The 15667-nt window shown below is 39.1% G+C and overlaps 1 protein-coding gene and 1 pseudogene across 2 annotated transcripts in view; one reads left to right on the top strand and one right to left on the bottom strand.

Moving 5' to 3' along the window:
* LOC308527256 (protein Churchill-like) overlaps positions 1–12493 on the top strand; it is a 36997-nt pseudogene extending 24504 nt beyond the window's left edge. The window contains exons 2-4 of the transcript in view: positions 6638–6734; positions 7999–8081; positions 12143–12493. The product of the transcript in view is annotated as a protein Churchill-like (transcript). The remainder of the gene's footprint in view (positions 1–6637; positions 6735–7998; positions 8082–12142) is intronic.
* Positions 1–15667, bottom strand: part of KCND2 (potassium voltage-gated channel subfamily D member 2) — a 521425-nt gene that overhangs the window by 61653 nt on the left and 444105 nt on the right. The gene's annotated exons all lie outside the window — the stretch shown is intronic.

Here is a 15667-nt window from a genome sequence, read left to right as displayed (position 1 = left end):
AATCTCATTGGAAAGCAGAAAACACATAAGCCATATCTGTAATTAGAATGCAAAGTCACTCAGTTATCAGTGCTTAGGGAAGATTGATTCCCCCTCAATACTCTCTCTACTTAGGTGAACAATTAGAGCACTTGCATTGATTCAGCAGTTCAAAAGCTGTATAAACTAGAATATTCTCAAGATTAAAAAAAGGATAGTGCCATTATTTGAATATACATTTTAAATATTTAAGTAGTTACATTTGCTTAATAGTCTGTAAGCATTTTACTTTCTCATCAAGGAAGACAATTTAAGGTTTAGGTCCGCACAGTTTTATAACATGGCCATCATGGAAAAATGACCCAAAAGTTCACAATATGCTTCCATCAAAGGAATATATGTTGCGGGTGCAGTCTTTGCAGGCCACTCCTATTTAGCAATGGGAATGGATAAATTAAACTTGATGCTGGCACTCAGCAAAACGCTAATTTAGCCTTTAGCTCAGTCAAAATTTTTTTCTGTTGAAGAAAAAAATATGTATTAAAATTATTTTATTTTACCTATTCAATATCAACAAAGGGTGTCTGCAAACTATATGGAAAATAGCATCATATAGCGTTGTCTAGAAAAAAAAAACCAAATTAAAAAATATATAGTTTGAGTTAGGTAGCTCTTTGCAACAGAAATGTTGCTGGAGATAATGACATTTCTGGCTTGTTGCCTTGTTTGATGCTCCCGGAACTGGTTTCCTTTGAGACTATTAAATAAAAGGATTGATGTGCTAAGGAACTTGAGTCAGTGGTGACCTTTGTATGAGGATTAGTTGACTCTTTGATTACTTTTGGCATTTCATTTTACACCTCTTTTTGAAATCAACTCATGGTAGTGTAGTCCATCAAATTCCAGCTGAAAACTACTCAGGGTACTTTTTATATGTATCCTGATTAGTGTTATATCATCCTAAACTTTATTAAAAATAAATGAATTGTGGGCATTAAATATAGAGGGAAGAAAGGGAAGGGCTCTGTAGACAAGCAGAAGAAATGGAAATTTCCATTTCCACCGTCGTCTTTATCATCATCATCAACATCATCAATAAATGTATTAAGTTTACACATGCACTTGCCCTTTTTTCCTTTTTCTCCATTATAGTCTTACTTGAAGGTATATACTAGTACATTTTAGAATTATTAAAAGCATGCTAATTTAAATATAGCCTAATTCCTCTCTCTTTTTAAAAAAAATTGATTGGATAGAGAAAAAACATCAATCTGAGAGAGAAACATCAATTTGTTGCCTCCTGCATGCACCCCAAGCAGGGATTGAACCTGCAACCTGGTTATGTGCCCTGGTCAGGAATCAAACCTGCCACCTATTGATGTAAGGGACAATGCTCCAACCAACTTAGACACACCAGCCTGGCTCCTTTCCTTCTTAAAAAGCAGCAGGTAGTGTGGTAGAATACCAGCTTCTATGACAAATCACTGGCACTCTGTCACAAAATAGGTCTGATGTAAAGTGAGAAATCTCATCATCTCATACACAGAGAAAAATATAAAACTTTAAACTTAGCATACTTTCTATTTCCAAATATTCCTCTATCTATAATTAGGGTGAAGCATGCTTTTTTTCCCTTTATATGGTTGTGGTTTCTTAAAATGAAAGTGGCCCAATAAGGTAAACAACTTTTGGTACATATATGGTTTGAACTGATCTCTCTTTTAATGTTTTGATTGTTATAAAACAAAATGATGCTCTCATTGTGTTTGTAGCATCATGGTACTCAATACTAAGTTGAGAACCAAATCCTTAAAGAATCAGCCATCAACGCAGTTTACAACAAGTAGTAAAATGTGATGGAAAACCAAAAGTGCTATAGAAATTCAGTGAAAGGAGATTAGATTTAAACCAAACCTTAAAGGGTTAGGTAGGGTTTGAGCAAGATGCCAGGGTTACTAAACACAATTTCAGCCTTGAGGAAAGTCTTGAGCAAAGGCGGAGAAACACAATAGAACATGAGCAGGTAGGCATATCATTGCACAGGCAGGTAGTTTGAGGAGCAGTGGTAGTCTAGACTGTATATTAAAACTGCATTTTACAGAGATTTTCTTCCTTGGAACAGTAAGTCATGTGACTTCTGAGCATGCCCAAAGCTGAAGATTAACTTCACAGTTCTCAGTTAGCTAACCACAGGGCAAGGGTGGACATCTCAGCCCATTGTAGGCATCAAGGTAGGTAGTCACATGGGCATGGGTAGAGTTGCAGTGGTTTTTGTAACTCTTTGTAGATTTAATCATTTTCATAGCTGGGAGCTGTACAGCATTATGGGAGAAGTATCTGTAGATCCACGGGAACAGAGGACAGCAGGGTTTGGACTCATCGTTCGCTAGAGCCTGGCTAACACAGGAAGAGACTTTTCTTCCAACTTGGCTCTATATCTTTTTCTTTGCAATGAAAGATTTTCAAAGTCCTAATTATTTAGTTGTAAATGGTGCCTAACAATTAAACCCAGGCCCCAAACTGTACAGTCCATGTACACATGGCGATATTTGGTAAGGGACGCCTGTAAGGACTGTACCTGGGTATAGGTGTCCCATGGGAAGAGCTGTCCTCTAAAATATCAAGCTTGGATAGCCCCGCCCCACCACTGTGTAGAGATAGAAAACAAAGTTTTAAAGTTTGAGAAAAGGTGGATGAGAATTGCATCAAGCTAAAGACTGGAGCGAGTGGGCTTCAGAAAGGGGGCATTCAGGCCTAATTCCTAGAAAGTAGACAGAGAAGATCCTTTTGGTCTATTTTTAAATGTTTAAATTTTCACCTCCTTTCTGGCCTTTCCCTGCCATGCTGCTACCCCTGTGGTCCCAGTTTAGTAGAAAGGAAAGAGACAGAGGCCCTGGAGAGCGAGGCAGGACAACGTTCCAGCAGCCATTTCCCAGTTTTGTGACCCTGATGACTTTGAGTCTCAGTTTTTCCTTCTGTAAAATAGGGATGACAATGTTTACACTTTTATGAGGATTAATTGAGGGAGCACATATGAAACAGCCAATACAGAGCTGGAAATACAAGAACTACACACTGGAAGCTATTTTACGTTCCTACTTCTTTCCTTCTTCCCTCCCCCCCCCCATTTTACCTCTCCTCCCTATCTCTCCATTCTTTGCCTCATTCTTTACTTATTATCTATTGAAAAATGTGGTTTAACCACTTCTCACTTGCCAAGTACTATGCTTGGCACTGAGGAAAAAATGGTGCCTTGATGGGGAATAAGTCCTTGTCATCATCAGCTTACCATCTAATGAAAGACAAACATTGATCAGAATAGGATATAAATGAATGTAAAAATTACCACTATTTCATTTCAAGCAGAATTACATGGTGTTATAAGAGAAAATAATAGGGATTATTCATATCTTTTCCTTTTCCCCTTTTTGTAAGTATAAACAGAAGAATAAATTATACTATACTAGACTCCAGCAAATGACTAGAAATGTAAATGTTTATATGTTGTTGGATTGATCTTGAACATATATGAAGGTTGGTACTTCTGTATGTTAAAATCCTGGAATCAGGAAGATGAATAACAGACATGACAACCTAACAGATTTATATTTCATGTTTGTCTTTTATGCTTCTTTTGTTAATTTTTACTTTTGGATTATAGTTATTTTAGTAGACTTCATCGGTTTACTCTTCCTTTGATTAAATGAATAGAAATTCCTTCCTTCCTCTGGGGGAATAATGTACTTTGGAGTTCAAAACAGTGGGTTGCCCAGAAGCTATATGTTCAATCACATTGCAAACACTCAATAGAAGATAAGCTTCGTCCCTCATAGGAGTTTCACTGTAATGAAAAGAGCTGAGGCAGCTTCAGAGTACAGAATGCCCTTTAGGGACCGAAGCTTCTCCCAGGCTCTGCGGCTTGGACAGAACCGAGAACTCACAGTGCCCATCCACATAAGTCAGCAATCCCTAGCAGCAAGGCACTCTCTTATTGGATAATAATTCTAGCCTTGCTACTCTAAGAAGGGATGGGTCCTTTGTAGAGGGCCTTAGAGTCTGGAATAAAAGTGACTTTTTTTTTTTAAAGGATTGTTCCTGGGAAATCTCTTTTCTTCACTTTCCCTGCCTGCCAAGGCTGGGGAATTTGGGTCCTGTCAGTGTGTTTATGTCACATAAATATAATCTGATATAACATTTCCTCTTCTTATAGTAAGTGACTCTTTTGGGCATGAAACTTGAAAGACAAAAATAAAAGATGGCTGCCCCAAATATGTAACAGAGAATTTGGAGTTAACTGATTCACAAACCATCACAGCCAAGAGCCTCCATTTCAGAAGTCACATTGGTGCAGATCATTCATCTCTGGCAGTGGCTCTCAACCTTCCTAATGCCGCGACCCTTTAATACAGTTCCTCATGTTGTGGTGACCCCCAACCATAAAATTATTTTCGTTGCTACTTCATAATTGTAATGTTGCTACTGTGATGAATCGTCATGTAAATATCTGATATGCAGGATGTATTTTCATTGTTTCAAATGGAACATAATTAAAACATAATGATTAATCACAAAAACAATATGTAATTATATATGTGTTTTCCGATGGTCTTAGGCGACCCCTGTGAAAGGGTCGTTCGACTCCCAAAGGGGTCGCGACCCACAGGTTGAGAACCGCTGATCTATGGCGCCATTTGTTGTAGTAGGAATGGCCTTTATGTAATACTGCCCCCCCCCCCCGCACCCACAGACACACCCACACATTGTATCTCTCTCCCACTACCCATCATCTGATTCCACTTCCTTCTCTGGCTACATCCGTATTTCTCTCCTCCCCTAAGCAGCTTTCCTCGACAGTATTGCCATCTCTAATTCATCTCCTCCCATTCTCTCTCTCTATTGCACTCCAATACTTTTCCCCCACCACTCACCGAAACTGCTCCTTTGAAGGTGCTCTAAGTTGCTAAATCAAAAAGTCAATTCTTTGTTCTAAGATCAAAGTGTTGATCTGCTTGATTCATTGACAGCATTTGACACAGCTGACCAAGCTCCTCCTTCCTCACTTGGCTTTAGCACCCTGCATTCTCCTGGTTTCCCTCCCACCTAACTGCCCTCTGCTACTCAGTCTCTGCATTGCATCAACCCCTTTGCCCAGGAGTGACCCAGCTCATGGCACCAGCTCCACTTATTTTTATATTCATATTCGTCACTCCCTTGGAAACCATATCCAGTGACCAGCTTTCTAACATTCATATGCGAATGACATCCAAAAGGATATCTCCATGAAGGAAAAATACCACATGATCTCACTCATTTATGGATAATAAAGACCATTATAAACTTATGAACAAAAATAGATACAGAGGCAGAGCAGCCCCGAACAGACTGTCAAACTATAGCGGGAAGGCCGGGGAGGGTTGGGAGGCAGGAGGGGAGGGTAAGAGATCAACCGAAGGACTTGTATGCATGCATATAAGCATAACCAATGGACATAAGACACTGGGGGGTAGGGGCGACCAGGGGATTGTCAAGGGCGGGAAAAAAAGGAGACATATGGAATACTCTTTGTAATACGTTAAGCAATAAAACAATAAAAAAAAAAAGCATATCTCCAGGCAAGATTGCTTCCTTGAATTTCAGACTCATATACCCAATTGCTTATGTGTCATGTCCACTTGATGTCTAGTAAGCATCTCAGAACTCCATTTCTAATCCTCCCATCCGGTCCTGTTGCCCCAATTTTGTTGAAGGTAGCATCATCCTCCAAGTTGCTCAGGCCAAACACCTTAGGGCCCTCATAGCCTTCGTTCTCATACTCACTGTCCAGTCTGTCAGCTCAACATTTGAAATATACTTAGTGTCTAATCCTTTCTCTGCATTTCCTCTGCCAACATCCTGGTTCAAACCACCACCTTCTCTCTCTTGGATTATTGTTATTCTGCCTTGTCCCTCACAGAACAATTGAGTCTAGGATCCAGAGATCTAGTTAAAACAGATGTTAGAAATTTCAGAGCTGCTACTTCTCTGCTTGAAACTTTGCAGTAGCTTCCGGTCTCATTCTGGATAAAGCCAGAATCATAGGAATGGTCTAGGTCATATGCTATCTGAGCCCCCGTTTAGCAAGGCCCTGAACTAATTCTGTACCAGTGCCACTCACTGGCCTCCTTGCTCTTCCTCACAGACCCAGACGTGCTCCTGCCTCAGGGCTTCTGCGCTTTCCTGGAATTCTCTTTCCCTGGATATCCAAGGCCATTAGTTCTTAAATGTCAACTCAGCATGTATTTTCTGGACTACAGCACAACTAAAATCCCAACATCTATACCTCTTCTCAACACTCTTTTTACTCATCCGTGTTTTCTTTTTCTCTGTATTTTTATCAATCACCTTCTAATATGATAAGTATTTTACTTATTTATGTTGCCTCTTCTATTTCTCACATCTTTCTTCCACAAAAATGCAAGTTCCGTGAAAGCAAAGGTCTCTTTTACTCACTGCTGTATTCCCCTGGCGTAGGGCAGTGGTTGGCACATAGAGGTGGTCAATGAATATTTCTCAGTTGGATAAATGTAATTGTCAATCGACTTTAAAATGCATCCTCACCCTGACTTATATGTTTCTACTTTACATCTGACCCCGTCCTGCTTCTTGTGTGCTGTTCCAGTCTCCTGCCCTCACTGGTTGTTTAGGCAAAGATGACGGCGATGCCAATAGAACTATGTCACTGGATGTGGTTGGCGCCCTGGTGCCGCTGCTTGTCTGTAAGCACATGGTTCCCCCTCTGCACCGAGGCCACCCATTCTGTGACACTAGGAAATAACTAAATGCTGAGTGTCAGGGCCCCTCTGGGAGTTACCTGTGGACTTCTTTCTTTTATAAAATGCATTACATTAAAAGGTAATAGAACCATCTCTGTGTGTATGAATGTTTTTATTTAAAAGAGAATAAAGCAAAATTAAAAGTCATTCAGAAGAAGGTATTTTTCTGTGTGCCTTATGCTTGCATAATAAATACATTAGCTCGTTAGCCAGGGCACACACTTGCTTATTGAATGCCCGTCACTGAAATTAAGCAATATTTCCATTTTTTGATAAAAAATTATAGTTGAAAAAAGAAATATTTTCTAATGCCAGGATCATGTAGAAAGATTTGTGGTGGGATGTACAAGGTATCAAGCAGAAAAAACAGGAAGCATACAGCAGTGTTGTTGATTTGACCAGAATTTCTATACCCCCTTCAGCAGATGCTATAAAAGGTTTGAGAGATGGGCACTAATAGAAACCTCTCCACTCTTCCTCTCCACAGCATTGACAGAGGACCAAGAATCCTGCTGCTTAGCTGAAGGACATTCTAGAACATTTCTTAGTGGAGAATATTCCCAAGATAAAAGGTTGCTTCATCTCCTACCCTCATTTTACTTATTTGCCTCAAAGGAGTAAAAAGAAGACTGCAAAATGAAACTGACTTACACAAATCCCATGCTACAAAGAAGCATATTATTGGAATCTTCAAATACATTATCCAAGTAGTGTAGAGAGAAAGAGCGATTATTTATGACATTTTCATATAAATCATAATTTCTAAACCAGAATATTGATCCCCAAGTAAAATGAGGGGCAACCTGAATCATAAATTTTCTGATTTGGAATATTTTATAAATTTCAAGTAAATATTAGGTCCAAATTATACAGATGCAACTTTAGGCCCAGATTATTGAGCTGGAAACATTTTAGTTCAAAGAAAAAAAAATTAAACAATTATTTCAATGAATGTATCTAGGGCATAACATTTTTTTAAAAAAGAATCAAATTTTTATGGCAGTATTACTCACTGATGAAATTAGTGACAAGACAAATGAAAACAATGCCAACATTTCCTGATATTCTGTATTGTGTGTGCCGAATGTTTTTATTTTGTGTCCTGTATTGAATTTTTCTTGCCCAGATACAAAAATGCAGTGATATTGCAAGTGAATCTTTGAGTGGAGCCTACTTTTTTTCAGCTCATTGTCCCATTTTTCATAAGACTGTGACATAGTGACACTGCGTGTGTATTATAACAGTGAGACAGTTCTCCGAAGCATCTGGAAGAATGGGAAAGCGGAGAAGGTACCAGTGGGATAGAGGGTTGACTGTGTGGAGTTTTGATCCATCACTGAGTTATCCCATCTTCAAAAAAACCCCATTTTTTTTTTTCATTTTCAGGATCTGGCTATTGGCATAAGGAGCTTAGACTCCCTCATGCTCATTCTTATAAGCTCTTTTTTGAGAATATTAACAATAGGAAATATAGACAAAAGTATTTTCACAGTATCACAGATTTTTAAAATAATAAATAGGCTTGATTCTTACTCTTGAAACTCTTTTTCTTTGAGGGTTATGTTGTGGAATCAAGCTGGAGTCTTAAAACAAACACTGAGGATAACAGATATGATTTCAGAAGCACAGAGATGAAGACAATGAATTACTCGTTGCTATGTACAAGATCTCCAGGGCCTGCATAGAACTCCACCAAATAGAGAAACAGGTTTGTCCATGTGTGAATTTGGCCATCCCCCTGTTCTTGTACAGCCTGCAAGCTAAGCATGGTTCGTAAATTGTCAAATGGCTGCAAAAATTCAAAAGAAGAATAATCCCTCACAACTGAAAATGGTGTGGAATCCCAATATCAGTGCCTATAAAGTTTTATTGGAATTCCACGTGTTCATTTGTCTATTTTCTATTATTGCTTTCATGCTTCCACAGCAGAGCTGAGTAGTTTCGGCAGGAATCTTATGGCCTTCAAAGCTGAAAGTATTCACTGTCTGGTGCTTTATACAAAAGTGTTTGTGGACTCCTGGTATAATTTACATAACCTTTCCCTCTAATCGACTGGTAAGTCACTTGCAATTTTTTACATTAATTATTAGCTCTGGGATAAACATATCTGTTACTCAGCACAGCTCTCATTTTTGCCGTCCTCACTGTTAGAAAAGCCACTTCATCCTTGTACCAGACTGAACCTGAGACTCAGTAGTGCATTCTTGGGTCCCAGTAAGGTTTCTGCCTCAAGGTCAAGGCATAATGCTTCCCATACTTCCATATTGGAACACTGATTTGTCTACTTTTATTTTACTATCAAAGACATACTTAATATTATAATTAATAATAATCAGAAACACCAATCAGAAAGGATATATGCACCCCTATGGCCATAGCAGCACAATTCACCATAGCTAAGATTTGGAAACAGCCTAAGTGCCCATTAGCAGATGAGTGGATTAAAAACGGTGGTACATCTACACGATGGAATATTACACTGCTGTAAAAAAGAAGGAACTCTTACCATTTGCAACAGCATGGAGAGCATTATGCTAAGTGAAATAAGCCAGTAGGAGAAAGATAAATATCACATGATCTCACTCATTTGTGGAATATAATGAACAATATAAACTGATGAACAAAAATAGAGTCAGAGAAAAAATATTTTATAATATAATAGTAGTAATCTTGTTATTTGCAGATTTTTAATATTTCCTACAACTTTTGTGATATTATACTATGTTAGTACAATTTTGGTAATATTATATTTAGAATCTTTTTTCCTTGAAATATTAATGTTTATTGCATGTAACATTATTATGTTTAAAATAGTTTTCCTTGAAATATTAAAAAAAATTAGCATAGTAACTAATAGTATAATTAAAGAACTGAACTTCAATAACAAAAGAGATACTTTTGAAAGAAATAAAGTTTGAGAAAGGCGAAGTGTTGTAAAAGGCAAACTTCAATCGCAATCTCACCAATTGTAAAGATTATGTATTTATGTGCCCATAATATTTTTTAAAAATATGTTTTTATTGATTTCAGAGAAGAAGGGAGAGGGAGAGAGAGATAGAAACATCAATGATGAGAGAGAATCATTACTCAGCTGCCTCCTGCATGCCCCACACTGGGCATGTGCCCTGACCAGGAATCAAACCCTGGTTCATAGGTTGACACTCTACCACTTAGCCACACAGGCCAGGCCTTAATCATTTTTGTAATCCTCACCTGAGGATATGGTGGTTTTTTAAATTTATTTTTAGAGAGAGAGGAAGGGAGAGAGAAAAAGAAATATTGATGTGAGAGTGAAGCATTAATCAGCTGCCTCCTATACAAGCCCTAACAGAGATCAAGCCTACAACCCGTGTAGGTGCCTTGACTTGGAATCCAACCAGCAAACTTTAAGTGCAAAGGATGTTGCCCAACCAACTGAGCCACAGCAGCCAGGGCTGTGCCCTTAATCTTATGAAAACACCATGATTAGTGTATTGCTTATTATGATTTACAAGTCAATCTTCATTTGGAATCCAGATATTCTTATGTGGAGCTCCAGAACTGCAGACATGTTTGAGGTAAAGATCCTCTATCTATCTCCTCAGGGACTAATCTCTTGGCCTTTCTTGGAGAGGAAGTTTTCTAACTTTTTGTTTACTCTGCAGGAATGACCGTGGGAGGAGTCTCTTGAACATGCTCTTTAGGGTCTAGGAATTCTTGCTTCTTTTCCTTATAAGGGACTCAGAGGAAATGCAGAAAGACATTCTGATAGGACAACTCTTGACCACGAAGGGAGAGGGGAAGAAAGAGGTTCCCTTCCCATTGGAATGGTATTGCTTTTTACTTTTTCATAGTAGGGGAGAGCTCTAAGCAAAGAAAAAAAAAGACTCATGGACAGACATCAGTATGGTGATTGGCAGAAGGAAGTGGGAGGGGGAGATGAAAGACAGCAAAGGAGGGATAAATGGTGATGGAAGAAGATTCGACTTGGGGTGGTAAACATACAATACAATATACAGATAATGTATTATAGAATTGTATACCTGAAACGTGTATAATTTCATTAACCAATTTCGTTCCAATAAATTCAATTAAAGAAAAATTGTTTGGTCAGTATATTTCTTAGAAATTGCTTTTTCAAAAAGCTTATTCCCATATGTAGAACAAAGCACATTTTGTCAGGATTCAAATAAAGCTGTGGAGTAGAAATGAAACTGCTTTCATAACAGCAGATATGGACTTGACACTGTAGTGCTAAATGAAACCAGAATCTGCAGTGTCAAATACTCATAGAGTAGGAGTTGGCTACACTTGAATTTGGATATTTCTGTCTTCATCTTTGTGGTCATGCATTTATCTCAGACTTCCAAGTTCTGGCATGTGATATCATCACATCAACTTCCAAGTATTATACACATATTGTCAAATATAATCTGAAAATAAGTATTTGTGAGAACCTGGACAGACTCCTGCATGAATGTATATATCCTACATAATAAAAGGCTAATATGCAAATCACCCAAAAGACACGACTGGTTGCTGTGACGTACACTGACTACCAGGGGGCAGATGTTCAATGCAGGAGGAGCGCCGCTCAGCCAGAAACTGGGCTCACGGCTGGCGAGTGCAACAGTGGTGGTGGGAGCCTCTCCCACCTCTGCAGCAGTGCTAAGGATGTTCAACTGATAGCTTAGGCCCACTGGACTGCAAGAGGGCACAGGCTGGGTTGAGGGACCCCTCCTACCCACCCCCAAGTGCACAAATTTTATGCAATGGGCCTTTAGTATATATATAGGACTATGACAGTTCTAATGTCGTTGAAGAAGAGCTTTCTTATTGTTTAGGTAGGTGGGTAACTGTCCAATTTTTAACAACCAAATCTGTAAGGGTGATCTCCCCTATAGTGGACGGAGGGAGTTCATCTTTCTCATAGTCTTGCTTTAGCCATATCCAGAGGCTACCTTTACCAGCACTCTTCTGTGCTGTGTCTGGGCCTTGCTGTAAACTGCTCTGAGCTCCAAGGTTTACCAGTGTCTACCCATAGTAACTACCAAGAGATATTTGATGTCTACCCAGAATATGTAACTTCCTATGTAGCTGAAAGTTGGCTTATCTTGCAAAAGCTCTGAGTTCTTACAATGAAAGCTGGTGAAAATAGGACAAAATATATTAACCAATCTGCTGCAGTTCTCATTACCTAAGAAGGAAATTCACATATACTCTTATTCCAGGAGAGCCTCTTGTAATTTTCTTTTAAAATAACTCTTTGTCTCCTTGAAAATAACTTCTACTTACATGCAGTTGCTTAAGCCATGAGGCCCAGAACACTAAAATGAGTGTGCTATCTTGAACTTAATAAAAATATATTTTAGCACTTCCCTGTTAATGGCATCACCATTTGTGGGGACTGTGTGGAGAAGGAATATCTCAATAGGGGTAACATTTGCCTGGAGAATGGATCTTTCTTGCTGAACTTTACTGGCTGTGCAGTAAGCGGGATTTTATGCTAATCACAAACAAATCTTTGAAAGAGGAAGATGAAGAACTAGTTACCTATGATCATCTGTTAGAATTGTCATCACATAGTAGCCAGGCATGAATAGACATTCAGTATCATGGATGAATTTCAGGAGCACACCATGCTGTGTTTGTTATGTGGCAAAGCTGAAGATACGAACAGTATTCTCCCTGAGGACCCCCGACAAATGACTCTGATATCCTAAGGATCCTTCTGCAGTTCTATTGTAACTAGGTTGTGTTGGTTGCAATACTGCAAACCTGATGGTTTGTCTTAGTTTTTAATGGAAATTATTTGCTTAGCTGTTTCTGCTTAGACTGACCTATTCTTTGAAAGAAAAGAAGTAATTTGGGGGATTACTGTTCTCTGGAGCTGAGCTCTTCTGCCAGAGTTCCCAGTTCACACAGGTGCAGCCAGAATGAAGCATCTTTGTTAGTGCTGTGTGGCTAAAAAATAATTAGAATGGGAGAACCTCGTGCCCAGATCTTGGTTCCAATAAAAGGAACCAGGGCTCCTTGGAGAAATGACTTACTCTAGGACTAGGGCTATAAATACGCAAGATGAGCCTGGCGCATCTTGCACCACACACACACACACACACACACACACACACAAAAGAAAGAAAGAAAGAAAGAAAAGAAAGGAAGTGCTCAGAAAAAAATCACAATGGTTGGGGATGCCAGAAGGACAGAAGAGCCAACCGAAGGAGCTCCCAGTAACCAAAGCTGGAACAATTCAAGTAAAAAAATTAAGTAGCATTGGATTATTACCCAAACTATAAAATAAATATTCATGAATCCATACTGACATAAATAAATGATTGAATAAGTAAATATATACATTACGATAGGAAAATCTCCCATGCAAAATATTTTCAAATGATGTGTGTAGATATTCCCCGCTCCTTAAGTGTGAGTGTGTGTGTTGACTTCCCTCCAGAGTATAGTATTGCAAGGGGACAAACACGAGCCTGGATCAAGGTTAACTTCATTGGTGATCGGCCATGTGATAGCATGATGTGATGAGAATGGACTTTACCTTTGTAGTATCCTCCCCCAAAACCATAACTCCAGTCTCATCATTAGAAAAACATCAAACAAATCCCAGTTCAGGGACATTCTACACAACACCTGACAAGTGCGCCTCAGAACTGTCAGGTCATCAAAGATAAGGACGTCTGAGAAACTGGTTTATTCAAAGTAAGTCAGTCAACGACTACTGAATGTAATGTCATATCCTGAATGGGATCGTACGCCAGAAAAAGGACATTTGGGGGAAACTGGGGAAATCTGAATACAGTGTGGACTTTTGTTAATATAAATAGAACGGCTTCATCTGCCCCAGAGGAATCAGACTATCTTAACTTGCATAGCTGGAAGAACACTGGGTGTTCTAAACTCTGGCATTTAGGCCCCTCTGCCATTCGGTAGCAGCACAACCATTAAGCAAAGCATTACTCTCTTTTTTATTGTCCCCTTTTAAAAAAATTGGCCTAATAAGAATTGATATTGTATATCCTGCACAGTATTATTGAGAGATCCAAATGAATAATGAATGTAAAATGCTCTGGGAAGCATAGAAAGAACTAGATACAAATGAGATGGCTTCAGTTAGTTCTTCTCATTGTGAGACCAAACTTAAAAGGGTTAGGCATTAGAAAGGAAATTATTTCCTCTTCAGATCTAAGAGACTTAGGCATTCTGAACTAAGGCTTTGCTTGTAAGAAAAAAAAGGTGAACAAAACGATCATTATTGACACCAGGGGAAAGCTTTGTTGTATAACAGGGGTAACAAAGGCTGAGGTTTATTGAGTACCTACTTTGTGCCAAGGCCTTTTTTAAAAAGCACTGATTTATTCCTCATTCACAGCTGCATGAGGCAGGTACTATTATTATTAATCTTTTAGAGCCAAAGAGACTAAGCACAGGAAGTTGAGTAGCTCACTCAGGGTTACACAGCTGGTAGTCACTGCCTCTCAGGAGTGCTCAGTACACACGAAGTAGAGGGTCTGGCAAGATCAGGGAGAGTTTGAGAACATCAGTGACCGCCTTCTGAGAAACCAAGGCATGTCAGACCAAAATAATAATAAAAAAGTTGTTATTTGGAAAAGCTAAGTTAGCTGCTCCTCAGGAATCAGTTGTTTTATTCCTGGAAAATATTTTCCACTTACTGCAAATCTATATCTGACCTGCTGAGGAAATCATGTGGTGAAATGAATCCAGAAAGTAGAGAAAGTGCTTCATTACTTTAAATAGCACTCAGCCCGTTACAGCCTCTGAATGGTCCCTTTTTGGAGTTTGAATGCTTCCAACTTAGCCATTTGGAGCTCAAGAGTACAATTTCATGTGTCTCTACTGATATCTTCATCTATTGCAAGATGTATAATTATTATCTATTTTGAACTAAATATACTACAAAAATTTAAAACATAAAATCCTATCCATATGTTTTATTATTATTTTTACCAACATCATGCTGTGTTTTGTGATACTTTCTTTTCCATCTTCTAGAATTTTTCTCTGGATCTAAAAGAATAAAGACCTTTTGAAACCCCCGCCCTCCCCCCCCCAAAAAAAAATATATCTTAGTAAAGATCAACTCGCTATATTTGAGGGCCCCAGGTATAAGGCTACTCCATGTTAGCATGCACACAAAGAGTTCAATTTTTTGTACAAAATTCAGCCTTATCTTGAGAAGAGCTTTCTAGTAAATCAGTAGTAATCCCTTGCTTTTAGGTGATGATGAAGTACTCCATTTTCTTTTATTACTACTTGAGGCCGGGTGCACAAAATTTGTGCACTTAGGGGGCGGGGTCCCTTAGCCTGGCCTGCACCCTCTCGCCATCCGAGGGGGCCTGGGGGGATGTCCAACTGACGGCTTAGGGGGCCTAAGCCATCCGTCAGACATCCTTAGCATTGCCATAGAGGTGGGAGAGGCTCCCACTACTGCCACTGTGCTCACCAGCCGTGAGCCTGGCTTCTGGATGAGTGGCGCTCCCTCTGTGGGAGCACACTGACGACCAGGGGGCAGCTCCTATGTTGAGTGTCTGCCCCCTGGGGTGGTCAGAGTGCATCATAGTGATCGGTAATTCCACCATTCAGTCATTTGCATATTAGCCTTTTATTATGTAGGATTTTTAACTACATAAAGGCTGGATTTGGAGATGGCCCCTATTATCCCAATGGCTCAAATAAGAAGCCAGAAAAAGACAATAAAATAAAAAGAGAAAGAACAGGTTATCTTATACAAGCTGCCATAGAATCAACTAGGTTTACTTCACTATTCCTACTATTTATTACTCCACCTACATTTAATCTCTCAGAACTCGTCTGTTGAATCTCTGAAATGTTATTTCCACTTCTAGTTTATTTTTCTTCTT

Source organism: Myotis nattereri (genome assembly GCF_964212035.1).
Source record: "Myotis nattereri genome assembly, chromosome: 11".
NCBI classification, from domain to species: Eukaryota; Metazoa; Chordata; class Mammalia; order Chiroptera; family Vespertilionidae; genus Myotis; species Myotis nattereri.
This window is presented reverse-complemented; position numbering and strand designations above follow the sequence as displayed.